Raw genomic sequence first — 11,098 nt, forward strand, 5'->3', positions numbered from 1 at the left:
GGTGAAATCGTTAGAGATAAACGTATCAGTAGCACCACAATCAAACAAGATGTAAGCTGCATGTCCATTAACAGGTACGGTGCCTTCAATCAGGTCACCATTTTCGACTTGTTCAGTCGTTACAGCATATACATGACCTGCAGCAGGCCTTTATTCTACTCTAGGTGGAGGTCGTTGAAACTGAGAACGTTGTGGCACTAGTCAAGAGGGTCCGGCAGATCCGGCATTACTCCTCTGTTCATCTGCAGCCTTCTTGGCGCAATCCCTTATAAAGTGGCCCATCTTGTCACAATACAAGCACCCGCCAATGTCGCGAGGACATGGTTTTCCGGGGTGGTTCATACGACACCTTGGGCAGCTGAAGTTGGACTGCTGACCATTCAGAGTTGGGTTCTGTCTTGGCCTCACGACTTGCTGAGTGTTGTTCCCTCCTTGGAACTTCTTCTTTTGAAAGGGTTGTCGTGAACCCTGGCCACTTGGGAATGTCCTTTTACGATTCCCACCATTCACTATGGGCTTCTTTGCTATGATCACTTTAGATCGCGCCCAATCCTCTTGGATTTTTGAAGCTGCTGCTACCGCAGCCTGAAAAGTCGAAGGCATGCTTGTTATCACTCGAGATCGCAGCCCTTCGCGCAGACCATTCACATATTTGTCGGCCCTTTCTTGGTCTGTTTCGAACAATCGAGAGCAGTAGCGCTCTAGATTCTGAAATTTGGTGGTATAGTCCATTAGACTCATACCGCCCTGTTCCAACTCCAGAAACTCTATTTTTTTCTTGTTTCTGGAATACAACGGGAAGTAGTTATCCATAAAAGTCCTCTGAAAGTCAGTCCAAGGAATGACTTCGACTTGTGAGAACTGGATAAGTTTAGTGGTATCCCACCACTTCCGTGCATTGTCTTTCAACCGATACGTGCCAAAATTGGTCTTCTTTTCCTCTGGTACTCCCAGTACTGAGAAGGCACGTTCTGTCTCTTCGATCCAACTCTCCGCAAGCTCAGGATCGGCTCTGCCAATGAAAACTGGCGGGTCAAGCTTGAGGAACTTCTCATAAGTCACTACTCCCAGGTGCTCGTTTCGTGGTGCGACTGGTTCTGGCCTCGTTTCACGGATGGCGGTAACCAGGTTGTTGAGTGTCTCCAACAGGAATCCTTGCGTATGGGACTCCTCGCTTAGCATGGTTGTCCTTGTCGTAGGAGCCATTTATCTATGCACACACAAGCACTTGTTTTTAGTTTCTCGATGTATATAAGGAAGTAAAAAGCTTTATTTACTTAATATACATCACATTTACACAAGCATCGCCTTAAACAAAACGTCATGCCGCACTGGCAGACTTTAGGCGTTGAGAAACTATATACATGAGTCTACTGACTCCAAAACATCACCAGTCTCTTTAAGACTTGGATTTCTTTGATGAAGACGAACTCCAAAAGGTCCATCTATTGCCACATGGCCTTGGTGCAGGCACTACTAGCTTTGGCTTGGGCGGCACTTCCGCACTTGCAAGCGAATATTGGGGATACATGAGGGAATCCAGTCCACTCTCCCAGTCAGCAAGATCAAGACCCTGGGAGTCTGAAATAATGATCGGCGAACAGAAAGAATCCTCTCTTTTGTTCCTGCCATTTAAGCTCGGCGTATGTGATGCCGGATGGTAGCTTGGCGAGTGATAGACCTCCGCAGGGAAGTTCAAGTCAAAATCCCTCAGCCTTGGTAATTCATCAAGAGATGTTGGGGTATGGTTGCTCCCAACACTAGAGTGATGCGGTCCACTGACACGCGAAGTCTCATCCTTGAGACCCTTTGATGCCCGCCGACCCATATCGGCGGTATATTTCCTTTGGCATTCTTTGGCGGAATGCCCATCCTCGCCACAGTATTGGCAGTCTTGGACTTCATACGGGCATATCCACTCATCGTGCATGACCTTGCAACGATAGCAATATCCTCGGGAGTCATGAGTTGCCATCTATACAAAGATGCACCCAGATCAGAAAAAACATATACTTACAGTGCGATATCGGGACCATGACGGATCTTGAACCAGGTTTCTCAGACTCATGCTCTGATACCAATTCTGTAACGCCCCGGATTTCCAAAACAAAGCTAAGTTAAAATTTTTATGAATTTCTTTTTTTTTTTCTTTGCAGCGGAATTTAGAAAAACTTTTAGCAGCGGAATCAGACGATAATGAGTCGTCAGTTTTAGAAAACTCCGAGCACGTTGCAAGTATGTGGCCAAGCAACTCATTGACCACCAAAGTGTTCCATTTATCGAAAACCACATGTTTATTACAACACTACTGCTTAGAAAAACAGTGTAGGTTCAATAAAAAGGAAGCAGTACAACTCTGTCTAGAGAAACCCTGGAACTCGATGCCGCCTTCCTCCGCATATCGTCACGCAAGTCCAACACCTGAAATCCCCATAAAATGGCGTCAGAACCACTGATGGTCTGGTAAGCATGCCGTCATACATCCATTCAACTCAAGTACGGTAATGACCACTCAGGGTCGCAATGCGCAATAACGACGCTCAATGTAACGCCCCGGATTTCCAAAACAAAGCTAAGTTAAAATTTTTATGGATTTCTTTTTTTTTTTTTTTGCAGCGGAACTTAGAAAAGCTTTTAGCAGCGGAATAAGACGATAATGAGTCGTCGGTTTTAGAAAACTCCGAGCACGTTGCAGGTATGTGGCCAAGCAACTCATTGACCACCAAAGTGTTCCATTTTATCGAAAGCACATGTTTATTACAACACTACTGCTTAGAAAAGCAGTGAAGGTTCAATAAAAAGGAAGCAGTACAACTCTGTCTAGAGAAACCCTGGAACTTGATGCCGCCTTGCTCCGCATATCGTCACGCAGGTTCAACACCTGAAATCCCCATTAAACGGGGTCAGAACCACTGATGGTCTGGTAAGTAGACAAACACCTATCTATTCAACTCAAGTAAATGCATAGACCACTCAGGGTCGCAGTTCGTAATACGACGCTCAAGCCTCCATGACTTAGCGTATATCGCAAAAGCCTCATCAGGGCTATGAGTTGAACATCCACGCAAGTCGCCATGACTTCGCATAAGCCTCTTCAGGGCTGTGAGTTAGAATAACCTCTTAAGTCTCTACGACTTAGCCTTGACTTCCTCAGAGTCACGAATGGATGTCTAGCTCAAGCCTTTATGCTTGGCACATCCGTATCCTACGAATCTAAGGACAGCTCTCCGAGCTTCACTTAGTCGTACGGATATCAATAGGATTCTTTCCCAATCGGTCCAGTAGTATACCGACGATGACACCTTTACAAAGGTTATGCAGGACTGACTCAACAACGTCATCCACTCATACATTCAAAGTAGCGCTGTACCTAAGCTAATGCTTTGTTTCGATAATTGCACCTCCCCCTGGGCTTAGGGGACTCATATCTGGGCGACAACGCGACGATCTGGGGGTTGATTATTCTATGTATTTTAGATACCCCAGAGGCCTGTTGACCCCATCCCCCTAGTAGGACGGTACAGCATACCGGAAGAGATCCTTACTAGGTATCCGAATGCATTCTGCTACTGCAGTAGTTGGGTTCAATCCTTCGATATTTAAGGATAACCACGACCTCCATACCTCTGAGTGACGAAGGCCATCAATGAACTCTATCAGGTTCGGGTGAAATATATGTCACTCAAGGCTGCGCCATCACCATCTTCCTCGGTGAGAAATTCTGAAAGGGGCCTGCCGGTCTTACAATTACTTGACGAACATTGCATGCCTATAGGGCAGCCTTTGAGAAGTATGTACCCGACCCCAATCAACCACACGGTTTTCACCGTGGAACAAAGGTTTTATTCATATGCATGCTTAACTCTGCTCTCGGCACTTCGGCCTTGACGGGCACTTCACCTCTTTCGGTGGAAACAACACACTCCGGCTCAGTGGCCCTTACGAGTCTGGTTGTCTGATAATTCTCAATGAGCATGCACATGACTCGATCTCTACGGATCGGCTACTCGGCGTATTTTTACGCAACGAGCTCTGGACCTCGTCAAGGCGCTACCACTACTTTGGCGCAATGGCTCTTACAAGTATGATGCCCTTGCAGGTGTTAGGGAGACGAGTCATTCTGACATCGTTCCAACAAAGGACATCATTGTGCCACTTAACTGGTTTTGGCAGCTCTTCTGCCAACCATTCTGTCAACACCTTCTCTGCTCTATCGGCAGTGGTGCGACGAACCTTTCTACATTGTAGAAGGCGTTCCATAAGGCGAAGCCTTTCCATACGTAATTGATTTAGTCTTTACGTAAAGAGCATTTTGCCAAAAGGCGAAGCCTTTCCAATAGGGGCTTCATTCGTCAAGCAGAATCTTGTACGAGGAGCGGTAAGGGAATCGCATGGGCGATTTTGGAGTTGATCTCCATTTGAACGCTCACTTACGCGCCATATATGTAATATAAGCAGAAGTTTGTGCTTTATACAGCGACGGCGTAAAGGAAGTGCATATACTATTGTTCAGGGTGTGTAACTGAACGAAATATTCTACATATATAACAAAGCAGAAGCCTTGGCATCGTTCGACGCGACGGCGTAAGTAAATACATTGCAGAAAGCAGGAGCCTTGGCATCGTTCGACGCGACGGCGTAAGTAAATGCATAATCGGAAGTGCAGTAATCGTAAATTGCAGAAAGCAGGAGCCTTGGCATCATACGACGCGACGGCAAAGGTAAATTACATGGCCTGTGCGATATAAGACGCGTCGGCAGTATCAGCAGATATACACCTAGATCTGTATCCAACGATAGTTACGAGGCGAGCGAGTGAACACCGAAGTGTCCTAGAGGGCTCAACCAAGAACTAGGGTGAGATACTATTTTGAAGAACGCATATACTGCGTATTCGAACATATATATCCGACGATAGTTACGAGGCGAGCGCGTGAACACCGAAGCGTTCTAGAGGGCTCAACCAAGAACTAAAGCAAGATACTACTTCAGAAAGTATATGCTATATACAAACAATCAAATACTTGAGAGAGATGGTTTAATGAAGCGAACTTACTTCAATTTGAGGAAGAAACGACTCCGATTGCTTCAAACGCTTCGAACGAGGCTCGACTTCGAAAAAGGATCAACTTTGAACTTCGGACGAAAAAGGACTTGGACTTTGACTTTGAACCAAACCAGGTTCAAGTCAAGTCAACTGGGTTCAGACTTAGGTCAAGTAGGTTCAGACCTAGGTCAGGTGGGTTAGGACCAGGTGAGGCAGGCTCAGGCTAAGTCAGGCAGGCTCAGACCAGGTCAAGCAGGCTCAGGCTAAGTCAGGCAGGCTCAGACCAGGTCAGGTGGGCTCAGGTGGGCTCAGGTGGGCTAGGCTAGGTAGGGGAGGTTTAGAAAAGGAGGAGAGAGAGAGGGGTTGGCGATTTTCTAAAGGAGGGGGGGTCCTCTATTTATAGGTTCTGAAACTTGGGCCCCAAGTTTCAGAATCCCCTCTTTACCCTTGGGCTTTTCTGAGAATCCCTTCCATGGAAGGTGCTGGAAGGAGCTGGAAGGCTCTGGAAGGTGCTGGAAGGTGCTGGAATATTCTAGAATCTTCTAGAATATTTTCTGAGAAATATTTCTGTGGGTCCCACCCATATTTCTGTGGGTCCCGCAAGAATTTCGGGTTTTCGGCGATTTTTTTTCCGAAAAATTCTGAGTACGCCATTATCTTCGTATTGATGCCACTAAGAAAGTTGGCTCGCAGGAATCCTTTGATTTTGTTCAGATAGTAAGTTATGGCTTCTAGTGTGTTTGAGCATATATTCGCGATTCGACGAATATCCTAAGTGTAACTGGCTCGCAGGAATTGATTCGTTTCGCATTCTGAGAAAAATGTCATTTTTACCGGTAAATGCCTCATGAATTTTATTCAGATATTTTCTGAAAAATTGCGGGTCTTACATCATTACCCCCTTAAAGGAATTTCGTCCGCGAAATTTAGCTAAGAGTACAAGGTGAAGAGTTCAGGATATTTATCCCGCATATCCGATTCGGGCTCCCAAGTGCAATCATCGACTCCGTGATGTTGCCATCTTACTTTGACAAGTGGAATGACCTTTGTCCTTAGCACTTGCTCCCGTCGGCCATGATCTCTACTGGCCTTTCTTCCACCGTCATATCCTCCTGGATGCCAATATCTTCATGTTGGATGACGTGGGAAGGGTCGTGAACGTATTTTCTAAGCATTGACACATGAAATACATTGTATATCTGTGTATACTGCGGTGACAATGCTACTCTGTAGGCGGTCTCTCCTATCCGGCTCAAAACCTCGAAAGGACCAACGAATCTGGGGCTGAGCTTCCCCTTCTTTCCGAAACGAAACACACTCTTGGTTGGGGAGACCTTGATAAAAACCTTATCTCCAACCGCAAAAGTGAGTTCCCTACGCCGCTGATCAGCGTAGCTCTTCTGTCGACTCTGAGCAGTCAGTAGCTTCTTCCTGATCATGTGGACCTGCTCAGTATATTGCTGCAACACTATGGGCGAGTCCAAGGTTCGCTCACCCACTTCACCCCAATGGATTGGTGATCTACAGGGTCGCCCGTACAAGGCTTCATACGGTGCCATCCCAATGCTAGCGTGGTGGCTATTATTATAAGCAAATTCAGCCAACGCTAGGTGGGAATCCCAATCACCTTTCCATTCTAGCATACAGGCTCTTAGCATATCTTCGAGAGTCTGTATGGTTCGTTCTGATTGCCCATCTGTTTGGGGATGGAATGCTATACTGAACTTGAGTTTCGTCCCCAGGGCTCTTTGAAGCTGCTCCCAAAAGTGAGAGGTGAACTTCGGGTCACGATCGGATATGATCGAAATCGGCACTCCATGGAGTCTAACGATTTCCCGAATGTAGATCTCTGCCAATCATTCAGTTGAGTATCGAGTGTTGATTGGCAGGAAGTGAGCAGACTTGGTGAGTCTGTCCACGATCACCCATATTGAGTCATGTTGTCTCTTGGACCGAGGCAATCCAACGATAAAATCCATCGTAATGCCCTCCCATTTCCATTCTGGAATCTCGATCCGTTGCATTTTTCCACCAGGTCGTTGATGCTCAATTTTTACTTGCTGGCAGATTAAACACCTTGAGACAAATGTAGCCACATCCCGTTTCATACCCCTCCACCAGTACTTTCTCTGTAAGTCCCGAAACATTTTCGTACCTCCAGGGTGAATGGTGTATTTGCTGTTATGAGCCTCCTGGAGTACTTCCTGTCTTAGCTCAGGGTTATTTGGGACCCAAATCCTTTCTTCCATCCATATTCCTCCATCTTCTTTTAAATGGAAGAAAGTGTCATCTCTTTCGGCACGAGCTTTTAATTCCAAGTATTGGGGGTCCTTGAACTATTCGGCTACAATGCGATCGAGGATCTCGATATGGATTGTCAGGCATGACAATCGAATCTTTCCGGGGTCAGCCAGGAATGGCTTCCAACTGACAAAATCCTCCATCAGCTTCCATTGTCCAGTGAGGCTGGCCAGAGTGCCAACAGTCTTGCGACTAAGGGCATCTGCTACAACATTCGCCTTTCCAGGGTGATAGGAAAGCGTGAATTCATAGTCTTTGAGGAATTCCAGCCATCGCCGTTGCCGCATATTGAGTTTTTTTTGAGAAAAGAGGTATTTTAGGCTTTTATGGTCCGACATGACCTCAAATTTCTCTCCATACAGGTAGTGTCGCCAGATTTTAAGCGCGAACACTACCGCGGCAAGCTCCAGATCGTGGGTTGGATAGTTTTTCTCATGAATTCTTAACTGACGGGATGCATAGGCGATTACTTTGCCATGCTGCATCAATACACAACCCAGACCCGTTCCCGAGGCATCGGTATAAGCAATGAAGCCTCCCTGACCAGAAGGTAACGTAAGGACAGGGGCAGTGGTAAGCCTCTGTTTGAGAACCTCAAAGCATTCCTTACACTGGTCAGTCCATTCAAACTTGACTCCCTTTTTCAGTAATTTCGTCATTGGTACGGCGATTCGGGAGAAGTCCTGTATGAACTTCCGATAATATCCGGCAAGTCCAAGGAAGCTGCGGACCTCAGTGATATTTTCTGGCTGCTTCCAGTCTATCACAGCTTCGACCTTCGCAGGATCTACTGCGATTCCATCTTTTGAGTTCACATGGCCAAGGAACATTACTTTGTCTAGCCAGAATTCACATTTTGAAAACTTGGCATATAATTGATTATCTTGAAGGGTTTTCAAGATGATTCTCAAGTGCTCCTTGTGTTGTTCCTCAGTCTCTGAATACACGAGAATGTCATCAATGAAAACGATGACAAAAGTGTCTAAGTATGGCTTGAACACTTGGTTCATCAGGTCCATAAAGACAGCAGGCGCATTAGTAAGTCCGAAGGGCATTACTACGAACTCATAATGGCCATATCTCGTTCTGAAGGCAGTCTTAGGTATATCCTCCTCCTTAACTCTGAGCTGATGGTATCCAGACCTGAGGTCGATCTTGGAGAACACTCTCGCTGTTCTGAGCTGATCGAATAAGTCCTCAATCCGAGGCAACGGGTACTTATTTTTAATGGTTGCCTGGTTAAGCATCCGATAATCGATGCATAACCGAAGGGATCCATCATTCTTCTTTACAAATAGTACTGGGGCTCCCCATGGTGACATACTTGGTCGGATGAACCCTTGTTCCATCAGTTCTTCCAACTGACATTTCAACTCACTGAGTTCAGCTGGTGCCATACGATAAGGGGCTTTGGATATCGGCGCTGTTCCAGGTAAGGATTGAATTCCAAATTCAACCTCACGAAGTGGCGGAAGTCCTGGCAATTCCTTAGGAAACAGATCGGGAAACTCCCGCACTACTTCCAAACTCTCAAGGGGGTGGTCGTTGGATTTTTCCACCGAGAGACTCAACAGGAAGGCCACACAACCCTTCCTAAGGTATTTTTGTACCTTAAGTGCTGATATGAGCCTTTTTTGTGGAACTGGTTTGGATAACCGGTATTCCATCTTAGGCAATCCGGGTCGAGATAGAATTACTCTGCCCTCGCGGCACAGAATCTTGGCATTATTCTGAGCCAACCAATTCATTCCCAGAATGACATCGTACTGTATCATATCGATCAAGATGGCGTCAGTAGGCAAGTGTTGCCCTGCTATCTCAATATCCAAATTTTTCACACACCGGATACAATTGGTGCGTGAACCCAACGGGTTATATACTTCGATCATTTTATCAATCGGTTGCACCGAGGCGTGGAGTTGTTCGGTGAAATCGTCAGAGATAAACGTATGAGTAGCACCACAATCAAACAAGACGTAAGCTGCATGTCCATTAACAGGTACGGTGCCTTCAATGAGGTCACCGGTTTCGACTTGTTCAGTCGTTACAGCGTATACACGACCTGCAGCAGGCCTTTGTTCTACTCTAGGTGGGGGTCGTTGGACTAGTGTTCGTTGTGGTACTTGTTGAGAGGGTCCGGCAGATCCGGCATTCCTCCTTTGCTCATCAGCAAGCTTCTTTCTGCACTGTCTTGCAATGTGGCCCATTTTGCCACAGTAGAAGCATCCACCTGTGTCACGTGGACATGGTCCTCTTGCGTGATTTACATGGCATTTTGGGCAGTTTGGGTTGGACTGCAGGTTGTTTGGAGCCATGTTCTGCCTTGGCCTTACAACTTGTTGAGTGTTGTTCCCACCTTGGAACCTTTTCTTCTGAAAGGGTTGTCGTGAACCCTGGCCACTTGGAAACATTCTCTTCTTGTTCCCACCATCAACTATGGGCCTTTTTGCTATGATCACTTTTGATCGCTCCCAATCCACTTGTATTTTTGAAGCTGCTGCCACAGCTGTTTGAAACGTTTGGGGCATGCTGGTGATAACCCGTGACCTTAGCCCTTCTCGCAGTCCATTGATGTACTTGTCGGCCCTTTCTTGGTCGGTCTCAAATAACCAGGAGCAGTACCGTTCAAGATTTTGAAATTTGGTGGTATAGTCAATCAGATTCATGCCACCCTGCTCCAATTCCAGAAACTCCATCTTCTTCTTGTTTCTGGAGTGTAATGGAAAGTAATTATCCATGAAAGCTCTCCGGAAGTCAGTCCAAGGAATGACTTCAACTTCCGAGAACTGGATAATCTTAGTGGTATCCCACCACTTCCGTGCGTTGTCTTTCAGCCTGTACGTGCCAAAGTTGGTCTTCTTTTCTTCTGGTACTCCCAGCACCAGGAAGGCACGTTCGGTCTCTTCGACCCAACTTTCTGCCAGTTCAGGATCGGCTCTACCAGCGAAGACTGGTGGATCGAGCTTGAGGAATTTTTCATAGGTTATTCCACCAAGGTTTTCGCTTCGAGGTGCGACTGGTTCTGGCCTTGTTTCTCGAATGGCAGTAACCAAATTGTTGAGTGTTTCCAGCAGAAATCCTTGAGTATGGGACTCCTCGCTTGGTATGGTTCTCCTCGTCGTAGGAGCCATTTATCTACCACATACAAACAACGTGTTTTAGTTTCACAATGTATATATCGAAGCAAAGTTTTATTTACTTAATATACATCACATTTACACAAGCATCGCCTTAAACAAAACGTCATGCCGCACTGGCAGACTTTTAGGCGTTGAGAAACTAGGTACATGAGTCTATTGACTCCAAAACACTACCAGTCTCTTCTAGGAACTGGATTTCTTCCTTGACCCAAAGAACCCGAAGTATCGTTTACTTCCACATTGCCTTGGTGCAGGCACAACTAGCTTTGGCTTGGGCGGCACTTCCGCACTCTCAAACGACTCTTGTGGATAGATCAGTGATGCCGGTCCACTTGCCCATTCAGTGGCATCATGGTTCGGAGAATCCGAGACCATAATGAGATGATATAGGTTGTATCCCTCTTCCTGGCCATTCAGATTCGGCGTTGGTGTAGCCGCTCTGTTCCCCCTTATAATAGTACTTTGATTCGAGGAATCTGAAATCATAATGGGATTATAGAAGGAGTTGTTGCATCCCTCCTCCCAACTGTGCAAGCTAGGCGTACATGATGCCTGTTTATAGCCTTGCGATTGACCAAATCATTCAAGGAAGTTCAAGTCAAATCCTACC

The sequence above is a fragment of the Nuphar pumila genome, chromosome 11, assembly GCF_984573655.1.
Source record: "Nuphar pumila chromosome 11, dmNupPumi1.hap1.1, whole genome shotgun sequence".
Classification (NCBI taxonomy): Eukaryota; Viridiplantae; Streptophyta; class Magnoliopsida; order Nymphaeales; family Nymphaeaceae; genus Nuphar; species Nuphar pumila.